General features: G+C 48.3%; 1 protein-coding gene and 1 long non-coding RNA gene across 3 annotated transcripts in view; both read left to right on the top strand.

Moving 5' to 3' along the window:
• On the top strand, positions 1-24,262 carry LOC122456919. The gene is made up of 3 exons (XR_006276092.1): positions 1-2,017; positions 12,202-12,207; positions 24,249-24,262. It is a non-coding gene; the product is annotated as an uncharacterized LOC122456919 (long non-coding RNA).
• The window catches only part of ARRDC1 (arrestin domain containing 1), a 71,211-nt gene that overhangs the window by 27,661 nt on the left and 19,086 nt on the right, over positions 1-24,464 (top strand). The gene's annotated exons all lie outside the window — the stretch shown is intronic.

Here is a 24,464-nt window from a genome sequence, read left to right on the forward strand (position 1 = left end):
AAGGGAAGGGGATATGGGTGAATGGAGAACTGTCTGATTAGTTGGAAGGGTCCTTCCCTTTGGATACCTTTTTGGACAGGTTTTTTTTATTATGATATAGATTCTGCATGTGTGCACTAACAAGATACCTCCATCTCCTGAAATGCCTCCATCTCCTGAAATACCCCTATATTGAAACTGGCTCAGCTGCATGCAAAGTACAGGTGACTTCATGTTAGCTGGGCTATATGCAAGACAGCTAGACCTTGTCTACACTATGCAGAAAGGCCTTGGAACACCAGTACAACACAGCACCCGCCTCAAGTGGCTTTCAGACATTGCTTGCAACATCTGGGCCAATGTCTCTAGCTCATGCCTGGTTAGGACCAATGCAGTGTTCAGTGATTTCTCTCTGGTGCAGTAAGTCGACAGGTGTTGCAGCTACACCAGTTTTGCACAATGTCTTTAGAAACTACAAAGGCCCTGCCTGCCACTTCAGTGCTGGATCTTATAGGAAGGTTGCTTCATGAACTGCAGAATGCACTGGCCCTAACCATAGGGATGAGGTGTGGGGAGTCACTGTAGCAGTGCTAAACCATTGTAAGAACGAAGTCCCTGCAATGCTTCCCTCACTTAGCAGATGCACACCCAGTGTGTATTAGATAGCTCCTGGCATATATTCCTGCCACAAGTCAGAATGACTTGGGTGTGCTCCAGGAACTCTGCGTTTGTATGAATGCTGCCTTTCAGACAGTAAATAGGTCAGTACACTACAAATAATTCACGCTGTATCTAGGCTTCCATTGAAACAGATTGGTACCAGCATTCACCTGCCACAGCAACGTATCAAGTTGTAACTTATATACTGAAGTGTGTTGTGTGTGTGGCAAGGAAACAAACTAATTGGCCTTCAGAGGCCTCATCGTCTAGTAGGAAATGGATAACAGGCAGTAAAAACAGGACTGACTGCTTTTACTAAGTCAGCAGTTTGCAAGCCGAGCTTTTAGCACATGCTGGAGAAAGGTCAGCTATATCCTGCAGTGTTTCTTGGGATAAACTTCTCTCCAGCCCATCCCCCGGGGTGAAGAGGAACCATCAGGGTTACTTTCCTGTTGGCTTGGCACACAGATCAATAGGCTGGAGGAGTGGGTTGAATCACAGCTTTTGTTTTCCACATGCAGCATGGGGGAGGGGGGTGACAGGTAGGGGTAGGAAAAGCTCCTGTCTCCCTTGGAAATGGCCCAGAACAAAGCCAGACAGTGCATACAGCAGGCTGATGAATATCTGGGCTGCCATATCTCAAAGGGCTTTACAAAGCACTCCAGGTAAAACAGCCTAAGTGAATTGAGAGCTGGATGCTTTCTGCACGTGAACGGTAGGGCTTTTTTTGGCTGGCTTAAGACTCCATTTAAGTCACTTTAAAAAGTGGTTACAGGCTAAAGTCTGAGCATTGGAGCGTGGTGGCTTGTTGTTTTGTTTTTCTTTTCATGCCAATGATTTCTGTGAGGATCCTGCATCTGAATGACTGTCTGCTGCTCTGGAAAAGCTTAACCATGTAGCAGCAGATGGGGAAAGTGAGCTGCATGGATTGTGCGACTTTGAAGTGTCCCAACCCCAGAAGTTCAATTGAGGGATTCAGGCAAAATAAGCAAATGCATTCTGTCCTAGCAGTGCTGTTGCCATTGGGCATCCTCCCATTTTGTTGGAATAAAGACTGGGGAGACTGAAGCCCACAAGCACAAGGGAAGGCAGAACTGCCTGTTGGGGGTGGGTATTGCCATAAAACTTGCCCTCTGTGGAATCTCTGAATCATTGTCAAGGGAGGAACAGTCATACCTGCACTTCTGTCCTGATTCACTCAAAGTAGAGGAAAACGGTGTGGCTCTTGGGATCCTTGGAGCCTCTAAATTAGGGCTCCCCTGCACTAACCTGTGGGGTGGAGGAAGGAATGCAAATCCCTGGCACAGATGGGGAATGGACTGTTGAAGTCATGATAAAGCTCAGAGTTTTTAATGTCTCCAGAATGAACAAAGAGACTGTTTCCAAAGCAGCTGAAGTTAGCTGTCCAGTTCCCACTGAATTTCACTGAGGTGTGGGTGCCCTGCTTCCTGGGCTCAGTTGAGAAGTCCAGCCAGTGTCCTTAAAATCTCTAAAGTCAGGTAACTGTGTCTTGGCTAACATTGATAGAGGATAGGAGGCACCTGGGAGTTGGAACTCCCTGGAGTGTGTCCCAAGCTGTGGCCACAGACAAGCTGTGGACACTGATTCACTTAAGACCTGATTTATCTTCAGAGGTGTTGAGTGCTTACAATTCCAATTCAGGACCATGGGGAGCTGGAAGTGTTCAACACCTGTGAAAACAGACTTTATGGCCTGTCTTTCACTTCATCCTTATTTTCTGTGCACTTAATACAGACCTCACAGGGGTGTCTGTGTTGAATTAGCAAAAAGAAAAGGAGGACTTGTGGCACCTTAGAGACTAACAAATTTATGCTGTGGAGGATGTTGATCAGGTGGTTCTGCAGTTTCTTTGAGAGCATGTGGCACAAGCTGTCAGCATAGTCTGTGTAGTATGTAGATTATAATGGATATCTTTTACCATCAGTCCTTTTGGTATGATGTCCATCTGTTTGCATTTGGAAAGGAAGATGTCTGTCTGAATCTGAGTTTTTTTTTTCATGAAGTTGATAGATTTCCACTCCGTACGGCTAAATTCAGTACCTTGCATAATGACTGGTTTCAGAGTAGTAACCGTGTTAGTCTGTATTCACAAAAAGAAAAAGGAGGACTTGTGGCACCTTAGACGAATAAATTTGTTAGTCTCTAAGGTGCCACAAGTCCTCCTTTTTCTTTTTGTGAATACAGACTAACACGGCTGCTATTCTGAAACCTGTGTTGAATTAGATTTTTGTAAGGGGCTTTGGGATGCACCAAAAGGTGTTAGAAAGGTAAAGTCAAATCCTAGTTTTGGTGACTTTCCTACCATTTGTTCATTCTTTAATCTGCTAAATAGAAAAGACTGTCTGAGCAAGGCAGCTAAAAAACAGCTAGTGAATGAATACCTGTCAAAGGCATTGGAAGGTGCACTCAGCTACCTACAGAGGAGTCGAATATTCTCCCTATTTTTATAGATTTGGAAACTGAGGTGAAAGGTCAAGCCACTTCCTTGGAACTGGTGGCATGGATTGGCAGATCGGGCATTACAGAGGCTTGGGTATAAGAACCAGATCATACGGACTCTGCTGTAACCGGCACTCCAGGCAGTGCAGTAAGGGAGCAGGGAGCTGGGGGTTGGATAGAGGGCAAGGGAGTTCGAGGAGTGGTCATGGACATGGATAGGGGTTGGGGCGGTCAGAGGGCAGCAAATGGGGCAGGGGTCCCAGGGGGGTAGTCGAGGAGGGGTTGGATGGGGCGGTGCTCAGGGGACAGGAGCAGGGTGGTGGTGGTGGATGGGGCCAGGGGGGTGGGGGTGGCAGTCAGGAAGGAGGGGGGGATTGAATGGGGTGGGGGGGCAGTTAGGGGTGAGGGGTCCAGGGGTGGTTGGATGGGGCAGGAGTCCCAGGGGGGCTGTGAGGAAGTGGGGGTTGGATGGGGCAGTGGGGGGGCAGTTAGGGGCAGGGGATCCGGGGGTGGTCAGGGGACCAAAAGAAGGGTGGGTGGATGGGGCAGGGGATCCGGGGGTGGTCAGGGGACCAAAAGAAGGGTGGGTGGATGGGGCAGGGGATCCGGGGGGTGAGAAGTGGGGGGGGTTGGATAGGGGGTGGGGGCTGGGCCATGCCACAGCCTCCCCTAACTGGCCCTCCATACAATTTCAGAAACCTGATGCAGCCCTCAGGCTAAAAAGTTTGCCTGCCCCTGCCCAGAGCATGTTACTTCTGCTGGGACACTAGTCTCACCTGCCAGCATCTGTCTTTCTTGCCAATCTTTGTACTGGAGGATTTTGAAAGTGCCGGTCTATTTTATTCTACACTGGAACAGGAACAAACATTTTCAGCAAAAAGTCCATCTTTTTTAAAAAATAAATAAAAAAAATGCAGCCATTTTAAAATGAAGTCTCTCACAGGCAAACTTCATAGAGGAAAGTCTTAGAGTAGGTACCATTATTCATAACTATAAAAATATTATTGATCTGAGTTTATGCTTTCATAAACTGAAAAATGATTGAACTTGTAGAGCTGTCACCTTAGTGGTCCAGAGTTAAATGTTGCACACCTGTTCAGATAACACAGGGTGGATGTTTGTGTGTCAACTGCCAGCCCTGTAGACTCCACTTGAGATCTGAGGGTCAAGCTGGGCACTTTGAGGCTTGCTTACCATTGCCAGGAATAGTGGTCTATGGTGGCTTTTTTTTTTTTTTTTTTTTTTTTGCAGTCGGCACTTGCCCATCAGTTTTGTTTGATGCATGATGAAGAACAGAATGCAGCTTATTCGCCTGTAGCCGTGTTGGTTCTGCAGGGCTAGCTGGCGTAAAAAGCAATAGCAAATGGTTCTGTCATAAAGTCAGCAGATGCATCTCAAAAATGCACAGGGAGCAGATCTGTTGAGTAATAAGATGGTTTAGCTATTTATTGCTATTCAACTGCATTCTAAAGCAGTCATTAGTTACTTCACTTCTCTCCCCACACACCTGTCACGTATTCTGCTGTCTTTCAAATTTGTAGTACAATTATGGAAAGAGGCTCAGTACTACTTTGAATAGAAATTCACAGCTGAGTACCAGGTAGTCATGTCCATGACATCCAACTGTATTGTCTTTTGCTTCTCAAAACCACAGTGGCACCGTCAGTTGCTGTCACCCAGGAAGTGTCAGACACTGAGGCCCTGGCTACACTGAGTGCTACAGCAGCAGTGGGGTTGCAGCGCCGTCATGTACATGCTTCCTACAGAGACAGGGAGTTTTTCCATCCCTGTCGTTCAATCCACAGGAGGAGAAGTTTTTGTTTTGTTTTTTTCCCTCTCCATTGACTCAGCTGGGCCTACACCAGGAGTTAGGTCGGCATAGCTATGGCATTCAAGGGATATGAATTTTTCTCGTGTGTGTGTGTGTGTGTGTGTGTGTGTGTGTGTGTGTGTGTGTAAAACCCACACACCTCGTGGGTGTGGTGCTCTGTCCCATCTAGGGTGCACCGAGACCGCTTGGAGAGAGAGCACTAAGGCTGTAGACTAGACTCGAAGGGCCATGAGGCTTTTAGCTCATGCAACAGAGCAGTGGTCCCCAACCTTTGTAGGAATAGCATATTCCTATTCCCAGAAGACTGTGGTGCGTGCCAGACATCCCGCTGTCGAGAAGCGGCCGTGGCAAGAAGCGGCATCACCGAAATGCTGCTGAGCAACTGCAACTCTTCTCGGCAGCATTTCAGCAGGTGGTTCTCCAGCGGCCGTGCTCAGCGGCGCGGTGTCCTGCGGCCGCATGCAACAGCCCCAACGGGCACCATTGCGTCCGCAGGCACCGCATTGGGGACCCCTGCAACAGAGGCTCATGCATTTTGCTCCAGAGATCCCAGGTTTGATCCCACCTGCCGATGACTGGGGTCTGTCGGTGTTACATGCGCACCATTGGTGCATTACTCCACTGACCATCTGTTCCCGTTCTGTCCTGCCTTCCTAAGCAGACCTTCTGATGAGGCAGGCTGTGCTTTCCAACTCCTAGATCTAGTTACCTTCTGCTCAGCTGCTGTCCCCTTTGCCATTGGCTTGGAGTTGAGGTACAGTCCTGTGGAAACAAACCATAGATTTGAATATGCATAACTTCTACTCATTGTGCGAGCCTGCTATGTAGGGCGACATTCCCAACTGCCTGCCAAAGGCAAAATAATGAGTTACAAGCCCTTTTGAAATGGTTAACCATCTTCTGGCTACAAGGAAGTAGGAAGGGGGAGGAAGGACAAATGGCTTTGTGTAGGATCTTTGCTACGGGCAGCATTTGCTGGGTGTTCGCTGTTAAATGAATGGTATGTGCTAGAGCTGCAAACTCACTGTGTTAGTCCTCCTACCTGGATGACTGTGAAGGATGGATTGCAGCAGAAGCAGGCTGTAAGGGAAAAGCTGGCACCTCAAGGTGGTAGAGAATGAAACTAGATTGGCATTGTGTGTTTGTGCTTCCATTTTGCATCTTGACTCTGTCTTAAGACACTGCAACAAACTTGCTTTGTGAGCTCTGCAGTCAAAGTTCTTAAGCTTGGGCAAGTTGACATCTTCTCTTCCCCTTTAAATAATGCATTTGTCTCTCCAGTTATCTCACGCCTCTGTTCTGTGGGTGCACCAGTGTGAGCCATACCGCTTTTTATTTTGATACCTATGCAGATCCAGCATGACAAACTTTCCCCTTCTTTATCTAATGACAATGCCTATATTATAAACAGCTAAACAGGAAGCCATCTCCAATTTTCCATTCATTTGGCTATTTTTCTCATCTGTATCACTGCCTCTACAGTCCTCCGGCAAATGCATGGGTTAAATACTGTATGGGTTATTCAGAGTACAGTGCCTCAGGACGCACCAGAAAACGTATCCGTACCCACAATCAGGAAGTGGGTTAGGTTCCTCTTCTTGGCCTGTACTCATGCTTTGTGCATTGTCGGGGTGAAATGCCCCCCACCTCCCTGGATGCTGAAGCACACAAGAAGCTATTCGTGATGAGCAAAAGAGAACCCCTAGAAGGGACAGCTGAGTAGACTAGGGTGGTCCTGTCTTTGTGTGTTTAGAAGTCAGTTGACAGCCTAGTACTTAAAAGGGAACTGCAGACAAACAGCCTGTACTCTCTGCTCCCCTGTGATGTACAAAGATGCCCCTGGAGTTCTTGTTCCCATCTCCTGGCTCAGGAGAGCCCCTTGAGCCTGAATTTCCATCTTCTGCTGGGAGGACTTCAGCCTCACATGAAGCCACCACAATGGTCTTCCAGAGCTCCAGCTGAAGCCTGGCCGTCAGCTTCCCTATCAGGCTGAGAACCACTGCTTATTTACCACTGTGGGCTGCATAGGCAACTCGGATATGTGAGCCACATCCCCAGAATATTTATACTACCTGGATGGCCCTGAGGATGTCACATGGGCCGCAGCTATGTGCTGACTGGGCCGCAAGTGGCCTGGGGTCACCACCACTTGAGAGCCACTGCTGTAGGGGGTGAGGGAAGGAATGTAAAGCTTAACGAGGGTGGGTTGGGCTGGAGTTGAGTTTCAGCCAAGCGGGTAACACTTACAACTACTGAGGCCCTCCAGTTGGCAGGCAGGAAGGGAGAGTCTTCCTCTGAAGGCTTTCTTGGCTCTGGAATGTTTCCCCTCTTTCTGGGGGCTGGCTGACTTGGCATAGCCAATGTGCAACTTCCCCCCCCTTGACAGAATTTGGCAAAAATGCAGGCTAAAAACCAGGGGACAATGAAAGCTGGAGTTCTTGTGGCTATTGACTTTGCCATGGCTTATGGGGCACGTGTGTCCTGGGTGGGTGTCGGTTTTGTTTGGCGTGTATTTACATACATTTTCTGGAACCAAGGACTAGAGTTGCAACTACACCATAAACTGTGCATCCCTTCTGCTCCCTCTCCCCCCTGCCCCACACTATTGGGGATCTGGGTTGCTGGGAGAGCTGATGCCCAGGTTTGGGTTTCCCATAAATCACTGTTCAGGCCTCTCTAAAACTGAATGAAGTTTGCTGTGGGTCTAATGAAAGACGATCAAGAGAGGAAAGCTAGTCCTATGGCTCTAACTGCTTCTGGACACCGGATCGTCTCTTTAAACCATCTTTAGTTCTCTATCCGAGATCTCTGTCACCGCTCTTTCTGTATCCCTGCTGCTCAGCACTACCCTCCTGACAGAATAACCCCCAATCTTTGGGGATCCCTCGACAACAGCAGCATCCTGCACAAGCTGGGCAGACCGCTGAGCTGTGTAAAAGCTCCTTGACCTTTAACCAGTTGTATTCTTAACTCCCAGCCCTCCCAAACCCCGACACTGGGTGAAGCAGCAGGCAGTGGAAAGCAGCCAAGAGACAAGACTTTCCAAAGTCTCCCATCTGCACATTTGTCCAGACTCCCTCCTAAGACCCTAGGTACTAATTTGGAGTGTTTCTGGAACTGGGATGGGCAGGAAGAACAGGCCCTGGGAGTTGAGTAACCAGCAAGAATGTGGCTGAAAAGTGATCTGATCAAGGCATCTAACCTGTCTTCCCTCTTTCTCTCCTCCTCCCTCTCCCCCCCCCAGCTTTGTTCTAAACAATCCAGTCAACCAGCCCGTTGTGATTTTATTCCAGATTCCTGAGTGGGGCCAGGAGGTCAGGCTGCCACCCCCTGTATGGAGGTGGGGTGGCAGATGAGATGCTTGCATTGAAAGCAATAGAAAAAAATCTGGCTCTTCTCCAGTATTAGTACTTCTCACTCTTGCAAGAAGCCAGTTTATTAAGCCTGACAGCAGGTTTGTTCCAATTCAGGGGAAACCCAGCAGGTGGGCTGCAAGGCCAGGTTGCAAACAGATCTCGCATCTTTCAGGGAACTGTTTTCTCGCTAACTGTTCAGCCTCATGCTCTCTCCCCCCACCCTTGTAATCAGGAGCGGGGGAAACATGAATTCAGGGAGATGCTCCCCAGGGTAAATAAAATCCCTGGCTTCCTTTGCACTTCCCAATCAGTCTCTCTTCTCCCTCTTCCCCCCTCAAAAAAACAAATAAACAAAAAACCCCAGGCTTGTGGGTTTTAGACTGGACAAATATTTCGGAACACTAGTGCTGTCAGCCTGGAAGGCCCCTCTGTCTGCACCTTGTTAGGGAAACTGCAACAGCTCAGCAAAAACAACCTTTGAAACTGGCCAGCAGTCTCTAAGATGCCATTGTAAGTAGCCTGGCGTCATCTTTGTTTCCCCAACCTCCACCCACGCCACCCCTCCTGGAAAGCAGTGGGGGGGGGGGGCTAAAAATCTTGTTTCCATAAGCTTTAGGCCTCATTTAAACACACTGGGAGTGGAGGGGAGAGTGCGTGTGTGGGGGTGGTTTGTACTGACCATAACTATTTTGGTTAGGGGTAACTTACTTGGCTTCATGCTATTTTAGTTTAATAATATGTTGAAATGCAGCACCTTTTACACTAGTGTAACTGCATCCATTCTACAGTGTGAGGCACCTTAAAACGGGTACTCAAACTTTTTCTTTCTGATGCCCCCCCAACATGCTGTAAAAACTCCAGGCCCAGGGGGACACTCGGGGCTCTGGGCAGGAGGCATAGATGTAGTTAGACTTCTCTTTGGGGGGCAGGGGCCAGCAGAGACTGCCCCACTTCTGCACAGTGGGGCCTGGTGAGAGGGCCACCTCCACCCCCGACTCATCCCTGCAAGCCACCCAGCCTGTCTGGGCTGTGTGGATGGGGGCATAACCAAAAATTATAATTCAAAAGGTGGGGGGGCTCAGTTCAAAACATTTGAAAACACCTCGGGTGCAGGAAGAGGTAGCTAGGGGCTGGGTGGTGGTGGGGGGGGAAGCTTGGTTCAGGGAAGGGGTGTGCTGGGAGGGCTCCCCTGTGGTCCCTGTTCCCAGAGGGCTCTGCCAGCCATTGAGCCAGGTCCCCCACTCGGACAGCTCGTGAGCAAAGGGGGCTGGGAGCTGAGGAGCAACTTCAACCCCCTGCAGCAGTTGGAGATAAGGGAAAGCCATGGCTGCCTGCTCCAAGGCACCAGCCAGAGCAGCAGCTGCCTGCACTGCCCCACCTCTGGCTTCCTGCCTCCGACCTGGCCAGGGGGCAGGGAGAGAAAGGGGGAGGTGTGGAGCTGCCCCAGGGACTGTCCTGCTCTTTCACTGTAGTTTTTGAGGGGAGCCACACCCCCCTGTGCCCATCAACTTCCAGCTTCAACCCCATGGGGGGGTGCTAGGGATTGGGGTGTGGGCTCCTGGCTTCAGCCCCCTGGGAGGTGCTTGGGCTCTGGGTTTTAGCTGTGGGCCCGCCTGAAAGGATTTGCGGACCCCCTGTTGAGAACTGCTGCCTTAAACTATACTTGTCTCAAATGCGGTTAAAGCAGTAAAGAAAGACACTCTTGAACGGTGATGGGGAAAGATGACACTTGTTAAATACAATGTGTAAACTTTGTTAGTTTATTTTTAAAAAGCTAGTTCTGTCTTTCACAGCAAGATAATGTTGCTCTGGGCAGGGTGTGAGAGGGAATCGCTGGTATTTACTTAAAATCTCACCGGAACTGAAAGTAGGTTTGAACTCTCTCCTTCTGTAGCTGTCAGAGTCAGAAATGTCAGTGGTTTGAAGAGCCATGCACTCGGTATGGGATCACTTGCTGCGTTCTGTAGCCTGGGTCTGTTTGCGCTAACGTGACTTAATGGGCTCTGATTTTTTCACATAAAAAGCCACTGGAAACTGGTGAGTGACCCAGGTGACTTGGAATGGAATTGGGCAGGAGGCTTTCCGAGATCGCTCTGGTTTCTGCTCTTTGCTTGAGTACACACTGAGTTAGGTCATCTCCCTCTGACTACAGTGTTGCCCTTTAATGGAGCTAAATGTCTGCTTTCAATAGTGAGGAAAAGGAACATTTGCAGACACTCCTGCTTGGTTTGGCTTTTGTGGTTTCTGTTCAACTTGGACTCTCGCTTATTTCCTGTTGTGTATTAAATGGGTGGTGTTGCTCTTGTACGACTCCCTGAGCACTGGTGTGGAGCGCACTGGTATTTATAAACCAGCAATATCTGAGGCATTAAGTGAATCCATCGTGTTGGTAGCTATGGTCCCTCTAATTTTTGACAGGCCATGTGCGCAAAAAATTTCTTCTGTGCAAATTGTTATGCTTCCATGCAAACTTTTGTGTGCATGGAGTTTCAGTGTGCGCGGGGTTTAGGGACTGTGTGTGCACACGCACAGCTTAGAGGGAACAGTGGTCGGTAGAATCCATCATGTCAGCTGGTCCCATTAAGCTAGGCAGCCTGTGTGGAGCTGCCTACTTGTGAGTTTCCCCAAGAGGACTGCAGCTCCCACTTGCCGTCCATGTGCGATTCTGGGCTCGCTCTTGCTGGGGAGGAGCAGATACACAGGACATGTGTGCACCACACATGTCTGTTCTGAGCGGCAGGTGTAAAAACCATTCCCTCTTCAAGAGCAGGGATACTTCCAGGGGAAGTGGTGGTGGCATGAGTCAGCAGAGTTTTTTCCCATCTTAAACCTGATCTCGGTCTATATAATGCCTTGAACAAGAGGATGTTCTGTGACAGTGCAGGGTTGAGGATATCATAACTCACACCTGCGTCATTGGACATATTTGCTGCTGCATCTCCTGAGAGACCGAGCACAGACAGCCCAGCCCAGAGGGGAGGGTGTGAAGGCATGGGTGGACTTAAATCACCTTTTGTTGCCTGGATTCTGCTGAAATTGCTGGTTGACGCCGTTCTCAATTGTCCCTTGCAGCACTATGGCTTCTTTCCCTCCTGCCGTGCACCTTCCACCAGCAGATGCAAGGGGAAGCAGCATAGAGCCCCCTACATATGTTCATGTCTGCTCCTCCACTGGAGTTCTCATGGCCTGGGTATGCCACCCAAGCAATGTATGGGGGGCTAGAGCAGTGACTCAAAGCTCAGTATAGTTCGTTTTCAATAGGTTTTAAAAGGCAGGCTGACTGGCTACTGAAATGCCATGGGGGTCTCTGTGCTGGGCTCAGAAATAACTTCCATCTAACATGCGCCCAAGGCCTCTGAGCAACAGCATGAGTGGTTAAAGCACTAGACTGGGGCTTAGGACACCTATTTCCAGCTCTGCTACTGATTCTACTGTATGACCTTGGGCAGGTCACTTCATCTCCTCCTGCCTCAGTTTCCCCATCTGTTCTTTCTTAAAAAAAAGAGGGGGGGAGTATCCCAACCTCCCCTGTATCGCTCTCTTCATCAGATCCCAAAGCACTGCACAAAGGCTAGTGGTTTTATACTATCTGATGGCTGCAGTCCCAGAGTGGATAGTCTAAGGTGCCACAAGTACTCCTTTTCTAACAAATTTATTAGAGCATAAGTTAGGATAAGAGCATAAGAGTGGATAGCTGCTCCCATCATACGAACTCTCACTGCAGTGAGCAGCTTCACCGGGACCAGAGTGGCACCTCTAGAGACAGTCCCTCCAGCTCTGGCCTGGAAAGAACTTGTAGAGGGAGCAGCCATTGATAAGCTGTCTTACTTCCCGTTGATCAGCTGTGCCACTAAGTCGCCCCATATGCTGTGATACAGGGGAGCAGGAATCTGAGGTCCTTGGGCTTGGCCCCAGGCAGCTGTAGCACAAGGGTGGGGGCAAGCCCTGACCTCTTGGTAACTTGCAGCAAGCATTTACAAGGAGCTGCTGCTCCTGGTAAGGGAAGGTGGATGAACTGAAGACAACATTTAATTTGAAAGCCTGTGAGGTGGGAAGCCCACTGGCTCACTCTCACGATTATAGTAACCTTGAGGAGAGTGGCTACTCTTGCTGAAGGAGTACTTGTGGCACCTTAGAGACTAACAAATTTATTTGAGCATAAGCTTTCATGAACTACAGCTCACTTCATCGGATGCATTTGAAAGCTTATGCTCAAATTTGTTAGTCTCTAAGGTGCCACAAGTACTCCTTTTCTTTTTGCGAATACAGACTAACACGGCTGCTACCCTGAAACCTACTCTAGCTTTCATCCAGATCATACCACTCGATCCATTGTCTACAGCCAAGCGCTACGATATAACCGCATTTGCTCCAACCCCTCAGACAGAGACAAACACCTACAAGATCTCTATCATGCATTCCTACAACTACAATACCCACCTGCTGAAGTGAAGAAACAGATTGACAGAGCCAGAAGAGTACCCAGAAGTCACCTACTACAGGACAGGCCCAACAAAGAAAATAACAGAACGCCACTAGCCATCACCTTCAGCCCCCAACTAAAACCTCTCCAACGCATCATCAAGGATCTACAACCTATCCTGAAGGACGAGCCATCGCTCTCTCAGATCTTGGGAGATAGACCAGTCCTTGCTTACAGACAGCCCCCCAATCTGAAGCAAATACTCACCAGCAACCACACACCACACAACAGAACCACTAACCCAGGAACCTATCCTTGCAACAAAGCCCGTTGCCAACTCTGTCCACATATCTATTCAGGGGATACCATCATAGGGCCTAATCACATCAGCCACACTATCAGAGGCTCGTTCACCTGCGCATCTACCAATGTGATATATGCCATCATGTGCCAGCAATGCCCCTCTGCCATGTACATTGGCCAAACTGGACAGTCTCTACGTAAAAGAATGAATGGACACAAATCAGACGTCAAGAATTATAACATTCAAAAACCAGTTGGAGAACACTTCAATCTCTCCGGTCACTCGATTACAGACCTAAGAGTGGCTATACTTCAACAAAAAAGCTTCAAAAACAGACTCCAACGAGAGACTGCTGAATTGGAATTAATTTGCAAACTGGATACAATTAAAGAAAAGAAGTACTTGTGGCACCTTAGAGACTAACAAATTTATTAGAGCATAAGCTTTTGTGAGCTACAGCTCACTTCATCGGATGCATTTGGTGGAAAAAACAGAGGAGAGCTGTAGCTCACGAAAGCTTATGCTCTAATAAATTTGTTAGTCTCTAAGGTGCCACAAGTACTCCTTTTCTTTTTGCGAATACAGACTAACAGGGCTGCTACTCTGAAACCTGGATACAATTAACTTAGGCTTGAATAGAGACTGGGAATGGATGAGTCATTACACAAAGTAAAACTATTTCCCCATGGTATTTCTCCCTCCCACCCCACCCCCCACTGTTCCTCTGATATTCTTGTTAACTGCTGGAATTAGCCTACCTTGCTTGTCACCATGAAAGGTTTTCCTCCTTTCCCCCCCCTGCTGTGGGTGATGGCTTATCTTAAGTGATCACTCTCCTTACAGTGTGTATGATAAACCCATTGTTTCATGTTCTCTGTGTGTGTGTATATAAATCTCTCCTCTGTTTTTTCCACCAAATGCATCCGATGAAGTGAGCTGTAGCTCACGAAAGCTTATGCTCTAATAAATTTGTTAGTCTCTAAGGTGCCACAAGTACTCCTTTTCTTTTTACTCTTGCTGAGATGCCCTGTGACTTATTTGTATTACCATAGTGCCTAGGGGCTCTTGTCCTAGGTTCGGACCTCATGGTGCCCGGCACCCTGCAAACACAGAACAAAAACCCTTGTGTCTTGCAACATAGCAGAACTTTGACTCCTTCCCATTATTTTTTTGAGGCCCGGCCAAAAGCTTGAAGTTCTGATGCCTACCGAGAAGCAAGAAGCTTTAAGTGGAATCCACTAGACCCGGAAGAGAATTCTTGCTGGGGCAGAACCGTGCTAGCAACACTGTAAATACCAGGAGTCTGCAGGAGCCCCTCTCTCCTCTAATGAAATCTTTGGAGATGGAGGGCTAATTACAGCATACAGGAGGTTTGTGCTATTGTGATGGGCAGCAGGGGGACCAACAAAAGGCACTATGTAATTTCTTCCTCCCTGGAGGATTCGGCTGAGCATGTTTAATGCATCATTCTCTAATAAGTAGCCTGAGAGAAATTACCATATTGCCGGGCCTGCTGTTTGTCAAATAGTCTTGAAAGTCTCTTGCTGCTGCTTTAAACAAAAATGCAGCATTTTTATGCGTTTTGGTGAGAGGCTGCCATGCTAACTGCTCTGTGTGTATCCAACAGCCTCCTCTCGCATGGTGGGGCAGGGGGAGGGCAAGGCGGGTGCCCCAGTCTCTCCAACAAAGGGAGGCCTGAATTTAAAGGTCATGACCTGGCTCGGTTCCATTTGGGCAGTCTACATACAAGGATGACCTACACTAGACAAGGCTGAGGTGTTTCTAGTGGTGTGATACACATGCTAACATGACTTCTAAGCTAAATTCCTTGTAATCTGCGTGGCCATGCAGCAGCCTATTAAGTACCATGCAGTTGCTCCGGGGACCGGCTGGGAAAGGGGCACCTCAACTCGGGTCTGGACCTGCCACAACTGGGGTGCCCCTCCCCTGGCCTGGACCCAGACCTGGACACAGCCCCAGCTGAGACCTGGTGTGGCTGGGGGAGGGGCTCTCCTACCCCGGGCTGGACCTGCTGCAGCCAGAGGAGGGGTGTCTCTTCTGCCCAGCCCCGTGCTGCTCTGGCAGGAGGGAGCTTGGGGGAGTCCTCTCTTCACCCTGCACTCCAAACCCCTTATCTTCTGCCCCACTTCACAGCCTGCACCCCCAGCTGGAGCTCAGTCCCTTGCCCTAACCAAGCCCCGTGCCATTCTCTGAACGCCTCAGCCCCATCCCCACCACATGAATTTTATGTGCACCCATATGGAGGTGATGCATCACACAATTAGTGCATATAACAAAATTCATTCCACACATGGGTGGGAAAAATTAGAGGGAACACGATCTCTAAGTCCTACAATATCCAAAGCCTTGGTAAATTAGCAATGAAGTACTGGTGGTATGTCTGGCTCTGTTTTGCCCTGCGACTGCACTGGTTGTGTACTGCATTTCTGCCCTTGCACTTCCCTCTGAGTTGGCACAGGCCTGTGGGTGAGGTTTCAGAAAGCTTTCTTGGAGACCAAAGGAGAAGAAATCCAACTTCTCACCACTTCCACTGACCTGAATGATGATCACTAATGATTTGGATGATGGATTAATTGAACCCTCAGCAAGTTTGCATATGACACTAAACTGGGAGGAGAGGTAGATATGCTGGAGGATAGGAATAGGATACAGAGGGCCCTAGACAAATTAGAGGATTGGGCCAAAAGAAATCTGATGAGGTTCAACAAGGACAAGTGCAGAGTCCTGCACTTAGGACAGAAGAATCCCATACACCACTACAGACCTGGGACCAAGTGGCTAGGCAGCAGTTCTGCAGAAAAGGACCTAGGGGTTACAGTGGATGAGAAGCTGGATACGAGTCAACAGTGTGCCCTTGTTGTAAAGAAGGCTAACGGCATTTTGGGCTGTATAAGTAGGAGCATTGCCAGCAGATCGAGGGATGTGATTGTTCCCCTCTATTTAGCATCGGTGAGGCCTCATCTGGAGGACTGTGTCCAGTTTTGGGCCCCATGCTACGAGAAGGATGTGGAAAAATTGGAAAGCATCCAGTGATGGGCAACAAAAATGATTAGGGGACTGGAACACATGATTTCTGAGGCGAGGCTGAGGGAACTGGGATTGTTTAGTCTGTGGAAGAGAAGAGTGAGGGGGGATTTGATAGCTGCTTTCAACTACCTGAAAGGGGGTTCCAAAGAAGATGGATCTAGACTGTTCTCAGTGGTAGCAGATGACAGAACAAGGAGTAATGGTCTCAAGTTGCAGTGGTGGAGGTTTAGGTTGGATATTGGAAAAAACTTGTTCACTAGGAGGGTGGTGAAGCACTGGAATGGGTTACCTAGGGAGCTGGTGGAATCTCCTTCCTTAGAGGTTTTTAAGGTCAGGCTTGACAAAGCCCTGGCTGAGATGATTTAGTTGGGGATTGGCCCTACTTTGAGCAGGGGGTTGGACTAGATGACCTCCTGAGGTCCCTTCCAACCCTGATATTCTATGATTCTGAAGGCTGGCGTGAATGCGCTCTTGCTCTATGCCCAGCAGAAGCTTTGTGAAAAGCAGCTATCAGGTCGTTGAGGTGGCTGTGAGGACAGGTGGTGGAGGTTGTTCTGACAATGTGCATGGAGAGCTGGAGACTGAGGCCAGTCCTGCTGCATGGCCATGTACGTCTCTCTCCTCACCACACATCCCCCAATGTTCCTGCAGTAAAGCTGGTTGTGTGCTGGTGGGGCCAGGTTCTTCTTTTACCCGAGCAGCACTGGTTGCAGAAATTCAGAACCAAGGAGATATTTTCTGTCCCTTGGGGAGGGGGGAGTTGCTTTTAATTAACAGTGAATATCAAGTTAAACTTGGTTAGCCCATTTCGCCCACTAATAAAAGCTCCTCTTACCATATTGGGTCCCATCTACACTGAGAGGGGGGAAAAAACTCACAGCTGTGCTCTAGTCACACCTGACATTAGGAATAACGATACTGTACCTACCTGTGAATAGCACTTTTAATCTGCTCTCAAATGAGTGGGGAAGGTGAGGCACAGGTGAAGTGACTTGCCCAAGGTCACCCACCAGGCCAGTGGCAGAGGTGGGAGACAAATCCAGGACTTCTGAGTCCCCAGTGTGGTGCTCTAGCCTTTAATGTGACTCTGTCTGGCAGATGGAACAAAGTCCTGTCCTCAGACATTGCTCAAGCCTGGGGCTTTGCAGGTATATAGGATGGCTTGGGATCATGGTCTAACCCAGAGGTTTTCAACCTTTAGCTTTCTGAGGTGCCCCCTCCCCTGAACATGCTATAAAAACTCCACTTCCCACACGGGGCTGACTTTAGGGGGTAGCAAGCAGGGCAGTTCCCTGGGTCCCCCTGCCACGAGGGTCCCCCTGTCACGAGGGTCCCCTGCAGAGCTAAGTGGCTCGGGCTTCAGTTGTAGCCCTGCTTTCTGGTTTATTTTGGCAGAACCCCTTGAAACCTGCTTGCAGCCCCCAGGGGGCCACAGACCCACAGTTGAGAACCACTGGCCTAAACTTTAAACCGTGATTTGGTCCTGTCCCACCTGCATTGCAAGACTAATCTGTGTCCAGAAGCTGTGGTTTTGTAAACAGGAAACCACAACTATACAGGAACTTCATGTAATTATAAACCAGTCTGAACTGTCTGCCCAGACAAAACGCTGTGTAACCTCCCCCTCCCTGGAAGTGAGGGGTCCCATGTGAGTAGGGTTGTCATTGATCCTCCCCTTGTCTCCCCTCTAGATCAGCCCCACTTAGCTGAATCAGTACTGCCAGTCATCCTGCTGTTTAAGGGGTGATGCAAAGGTTCTTTCTCTGCCCCTTTTCTTCCCTGGTGCCTGTATGTCTATAGACCAAACAGTTTTTATTCTTCTGGGAATGTGGGGTACTTACGGGCCATTAGATCTTAATTGCTCTAGCAGCCAGTGGACAATGGGGGTCAGCCTGGGTCGTTAGCCTTTAGAGTCTGTGCATCCCACTGCAAGTGGCTGTTACAGCAAGGGTATTGAGCACATTCAGCCTCACCACATTGGACAGAAACCCCAAGTCACTTTTAGTATGTCTACACAGAGAGAGAGAGAACCCGTGACTGGCCCGGGTCAGCTGGCTCAGGCGCTGGGGCTGAACATCTACACGGACTTTCTTTTTCCTGCCCAGGCCATCCACGGCTGTGCCGCAGGTCTTTTTATCCCTGTATAGATGTACCCTGAGAGAACTGAATCGGGCAGTGAGGCCTGCCCCATGGGGAAGAGGGCAGGTGGCTGTAGCAGGAACCCATTTAAAAGAGAGCATGATCCTACTGGAATTCTATTTCCATACTCCTGTAGTCACTGTGTGCTTTGTACATGGGGTGGTCTCCTTTTGCGATTCTTCTCTAACCACGTTCATTCAAGGGTCTAGTGCTTTGCAAAGGCTAGGGGATTAAGAGCTGGTCTACTCACAGCTGGGGTGCACATGTGGTTTTGTTTTCACCAGCATAACTAAACTGAATCAGTTTATCATCAAAGCAAACTTCTAATGTAGATGCTCTTAAAACTGCTTAACTGTTAACTTGCTGAATTAAAATAAACTGTGTTAGATCCTGCATATTACCCAGTAAGTGCATCTACATTAGAGGCCATTTTCTTCTGACAGTGGCTCAGTGTTTATCTATTCTGCCTTGCAAGCGTTCCTGTTCATCTGGCATGTCTAGAATGTTTGCACCTGGACAAGCCTCAGGGGTCAGCACTTCATCAAAATGTCCCTTCCATAGTTCCAGCACCTCTTAAGCACTTGTTTCTGTGGCGTTAAATACTTCTCACTAACTTGGATTTGATGTCATTGCCTTGGACTTAAAATAAATACCAAGAAGACAAAGTGGCTGAGTCTTGGAAAGGGGGTGCTAGAGGAAGGGTTTGAAAGGCAGCCGCGGTGAAGTTGTAGAACAAGTAGAATCTTGTGTGGATTTAGGAAGTTTGATCAGTACCAATGGTTCTATCCAGATCAGGTGCAAAGCCGGTGTGCCTTAGCCACAGAATCAGACACAAGTATGGATGGCTAAACGGTATGTTTTAGTACCAAAGTGGAAAATGTATCAAAGCAGTGTGCTAACAGTATTACTCAGTTTTTTTTTTTTTTCCACCAAATGCATCCGATGAAGTGAGCTGTAGCTCACGAAAGCTTATGCTCTAATAAATTTGTTAGTCTCTAAGGTGCCACAAGTACTCCTTTTCTTTTTGCGAATACAGACTAACACGGCTGCTACTCTGAAACCAGTATTACTCTGATGTCTGCTTCAGACCATAAAAGGCTGGAAGCAGTAGAGATGAGAGTTTCTCAAAAGATGGCAAGTGTAAAGTGGAGTGACTTTCAGAGAAATGAAGACTGGCCCGTCCACACTACAGCACTATGCAGGTGCAGAGCTGCAGTGACAGAAGGAGTATTTCTGTCAATTTTTGTAGCAAGCCACTTCCCTGAGCAGCAGTAGCTAGGTCCACAGAAGAATTCTTCCATTGACCTAGCCACATCTACAACAGGGGTTAGGTTGGTGTAACAACAGCTCCTGGGGGTGTAGATCAGGGCTAAGAGGAGAGTAGGATACAAAATCAAGGTATGGGCTTGGCTGCATTTGAAGAGATTAGGGATGGGGACACTGTAGAAGACAGTTGATAGGATGCCAAAGAAAATGATGCAGCTATAATCAAGGTCAGTCAGACCGAGAGGCTGACCCCTGACTAGATGGCCACTTCACCTCCCTGTGCCGTAATGATATCCACCTCACTTGTATAGTGCTCTCTTTGTCGAATCGCCAAGCCCTTCACAAAAGATAGTATGTATAATATCTGGTGGCTTCAGCCCTAGAGTGGGTAGGCGTGCTCCTCCTAGAAACCTTCACTAAAATGAGCAGTGTCCATCATACGCAGAGATGGGATCAGGCTGGACTGAACAGAGGAACAGGCAATGGATGGGAACATATGCAGACGCTGTACTGGTCCCCATGTCCCCAAAGACGTTTTGGGATGAGAAGACCCTTTTTAGTGCAGTGATACTCAGACTGAGACTCTGGAGCTGTAAGTGGCTCTTTAATGTGACTCTTGTGACTCTTTGCAGCACATGATGATGTTAAAACACTGGGTGATTGGTTAATAATTAAATCAGGATGTGTTTACTATGTTATCGATGTGCATTAAGTTATTTTGCTGTGAATTTTATATATCAATTAAATATTTGCCCCATCATACTGTTTATAGTACAATAGCCAGCTACTACTGTGGGTCTTCTGGGTAACGTTGATTGCTAATTGGACTCCTGAACTGCTGAGCTCGGAGTATCTCTGCATTAGAGACTTGTGTTGGTGGTTATGGTAGAGGCCAGAATTGAGGCCCTGTTGCTCTACTAGGCACTGTGCAGAGGAGTAGACCTCCACCTGCCCTACTGACCAGCAGTGTCTCCTTGTTTCCTTCTGCTTTCTTCTCTGTAAAAAGAACAGGAGGACTAGTGGCACCTTAGAGAGGAACAAATTTATTTGAGCATGAGCTTTTGTGATCAGATGCATGCATTGGAAAATACAGTGGGGAAATTTATATACACACACAGAACATGAAACAATATTACCATGAATGTTACCATACACACTGTAAGGAGAGTGATCACTTACGATTACCAGCAGGAGGGGTGGGTGGGTGGGAAGAAAACCTTTTGTGGTGGTGATCAAGATGGGCCATTTCCAGCAGTTGACAAGAACCTCTGAGGAACAGTGGGCGGGGTGTGGGGGGGGGGGAATAACATGGGGAAACAGTTTTACTTTGTGTAATGACTCATCCACTCCCAGTCTCTATTCAAGCCTAAATTAATTGTATCCAGTTTGCAAATTAATTCCAATTCAGCAGTCTCTCATTGAAGTCTGTTTTTGAAGGTTTTTTTGTTGAAGAATAGCCACTCTCGGTTTGTAATCGAGTGACCAGAGAGAGTGAAGTGTTCTCTGACTGGTTTTTGAATGTTATAATTCTTGACGTCTGATTTGTGTCCATTCATTCTTTTACGTAGAGACTTTCCAGTTTGACCAATGTACATGGCAGAGGGGCATTGCTGGCACAGGATGGCATAGATCACATTGGTAGATGCGCAGGTGAACGAGCCTCTGATAGTGTGGCTGATGTGATTAGGCCCTATGATGGTGTCCCCTGAATAGATATGTGGACAGAGTTGGCAACGGGCTTTGTTGCAAGGATAGGTTCCTGGGTTAGTGGTTCTGTTGTGTGGTGTGTGGTTGCTGGTGAGTATTTGCTTCAGGTTGGGGGGCTGTCTGTAAGCAAGGACTGGCCTGTCTCCCAAGATCTGTGAGAGCGATGGGTCGTCCTTCAGGATAGGTTGTAGATCCTTGATGATGCGTTGGAGAGGTTTTAGTTGGGGGCTGAAGGTGATGGCTAGTGGCGTTCTGTTATTTTCTTTGTTGGGCCTGTCCTGTAGTAGGTGATTTCTGGGTACTCTTCTGGCTCTGTCAATCTGTTTGTTCGCTTCAGCAGGTGGGTATTTTAGTTGTAAGAATGCTTGATAGAGAATGCTTCATCGGCATCCGATGAAGTGAACTGTAGCTCACGAAAGCTTATGCTCTAATAAATTTGTTAGTCTCTAAGGTGCCACACCCTAAGGTGCTGACTTTTCTTTTTGTGAATACAGACTAACGGCTGCTACTCTGAAACCTTTCTTGTCTTACGATCTAAGTATAAGCTCTCTGGGGCAGGGATCATCTTTGTTCTGTTTGCTTGCTCATGGGCACAGTGGGATCCTGGTCCGTGACGGGTCGCGCATACTACAGTACAAATCACAAATGCAGTAGGCAGTCCTGCCCAAAGAGCCCTCAATCTAAGCCCTTGTCTACAGGCTATGCACTTCTTTTTATTGGTAAAGCAAAGGTATGAATTTTAATATAAACTCCTACACTTATGCTGGTGTGTCTCGGATGTGGAGTCTTACTCTGGTACAAGAGTAGTTTTTGGGGTTGGTTGGCTAGGGGTTAGGGTGATGAGGATTTGCTTGCTTATGCTGCTTGGGAAGGGGGTTAAACAAAACCAAAAAAAGCCCTCTTCTACCTGGAGACGTGTTCACACTGGGAGTTCCCCTGGTCTGTCTATACCGGTGTAACTGGTAATACTTCCCCATGTAGACAAGGCCTACATAGATAAGAAAAGCAAGGGTTGGACAGGACTAGATCACAGGAGTAGAATGATGGCTTGTGAACAGCAGGCTAGTGCTGCAATCTTAATGCGTTGGGTGTGGTCTAGGTAGGAGGGAGGTCTCTCAAAGGAGAGACAAGGGAGTAAAGTGGACAGAGCAATTGGAGTGAGGCTGAGGTGAAGACTGGCTGTGTCTTCGCTAGGGTTTAAAAAAAAAGTCTTCAAGTTAAGACGAGCAAGTTTGTAGTTTTCACACCTGGCTTGTGGGAGGGTTGCTGGTTCCACATGGGTTCTTGTGCCTTGAGGGGAGAGCCTCAGGTACACTGGTACATGTCTTGTTACATTAGGCCTGGTCTACCCTTAAAGTTTAGATCGGCATTGCTTGGGTGTGAAAAATTCACTGTTTGTGCCACGGGTTTCCCATCTGTACAGTGGGGATAATAGCACTGTATTAGCTCCTAGAGATGGTGAGGATACATGTGCTAGATTGTGAGACACTCAGATAGTTTTGTCTGAGTAGCCCGTGTGGGACAGGGCATTGGAGTCTGACCATCTGTTGCTCTTGATGCTGATTGCCTCTTGTGGTTCATGCTGGAGAACTGGAACGGGGGCCTGGCTGCACCAAATTGCCCAGTGACTGGGAATAGAGCCCAGGTTTCCTGTTTCGCAGGTCTGAGTTAACCATGAGAGCAACCGACCTTTCCAGCCCAGCATCTCTTACTGGATACCCTAGCAAAGTCCAAATCCCTCTGAGACAGTGTTGCCACGAGGTAACAATGGCTTTAAAACAGGGGTTGGCAACCTGTGGCACGCATGCCAAAGGTGGCACGTGAGCTGATTTTTAGTGGCACTCTGGGGCCGGCCTGGATGGAGCCTGCTGCCTGCCTGGGGTTCCATTCGGGGGGGAGGGGGCTGTAAATGTAAAATTTTATTACTGGCACACACAACCTTAAATTAATGAAAACTTGGCACACCACTTCTCAAAGGTTGCTGACCCCTGGCTTAAAACAAACTAAAACCTGTCCCATCGTTACCTCCACTATAGGATCAAACAGAACGGCTGGGATGCAAAGCAGAGAGTCCCTTGTTCCCAGGCAAATCCTTAGTTGGCAGTGAATGCAATGAGGAAAACTGTGTGAGACCCTGGGACATTGTTCTCTGCTGTGATAGTCTTACTTGCACAACTGGTGTTTAGCATAACAACTTTAGTAATCAAGATCAAGCTCCTTCCAGTCTATGGCAGGCCTACGCTACAGAGTTAGGTTGAACTACCGTCGACCTAACTCTGTAAGTGTCTACACAAGAATGGTGTTCCCGCTGATGTGAGTCACCCACTACACCGACCTAATAACTCCACCTCGGTGAAAGGCGTAGCATTTAGGTCGATGTAGTTAGGGCAACGCAGTGTCTCTGTAGACACTGGGTTACTTGCATCGCCTGTTGGCTGACAGCCTGGAGCCCCGCCACTGCCTCCTGGTGTGGGATGGGGAGAGGGAGAGCTCTCGCTGGGAGGTGGCAGCAGGGCTCTAGGCTGTGAGCTCCCAGTGGACTCAATTTCACAGCAGGGAACCAACCAGCAATGAAATTGACATTCTTGTCAGTTTCATGGCTGAAACTTTTTTGCATTTGGTCTGGGTCTCCTGCTGTCAGCCCCAGAGCCTGTGGTCTCTAGCTGTCAGCCCAGCCAGAGACTAAATGTGACCCTGCTGTGAAATGGAGCTGTCAGTGCCCCACACTCCAGCTGTCAATCGGTGCACGTGCTCCTGGTAAGGACACGCACCACTGCCAAAAGCAGAGTAGTGTGGACATCAACAGCCAATTTAATTATTGCGGTGGCTTTTGATGTCCACACTAATTTTGTAGTGTAGACAAGCCTTTCTTCCCCTCGGGAGTCTGTAGGGGAGATGTTTCAAAGGTCACAAGTTCTTCAACCTGGAGGAAAAGCTGCCACAGGTGGAATCCTCATCACTGAGCCTTGCTAATCAAGCTGCCTCCGCTGCATAATAACTTTCTTAGAGGTATCTTTAGCTGCATGTAAATGTCAGGAAAAGCTTTTGTCTGTACAAACTACACCCTTTGTTCAGGCTTCTGGAAATCCTGAGTTAATCACTTGCTGAGGGTGGTAACTCTCTCAACCCCTTCATGCAGACTAGACAGTCTCTCCAGAGTCTCCTCTGGAGAATCCAAGACAGAATGGGTGGGAGGGGGAAGAAATGGGGTTGAATTTGTGGGGTTTGCTTTAAAGACCTGCTTCACACAGCCTCTGACGGGGGTGGGGAATCAACACACAGGTTCCCTTA

This window comes from Dermochelys coriacea, chromosome 16 (assembly GCF_009764565.3).
Source record: "Dermochelys coriacea isolate rDerCor1 chromosome 16, rDerCor1.pri.v4, whole genome shotgun sequence".
Taxonomy (NCBI): Eukaryota; Metazoa; Chordata; order Testudines; family Dermochelyidae; genus Dermochelys; species Dermochelys coriacea.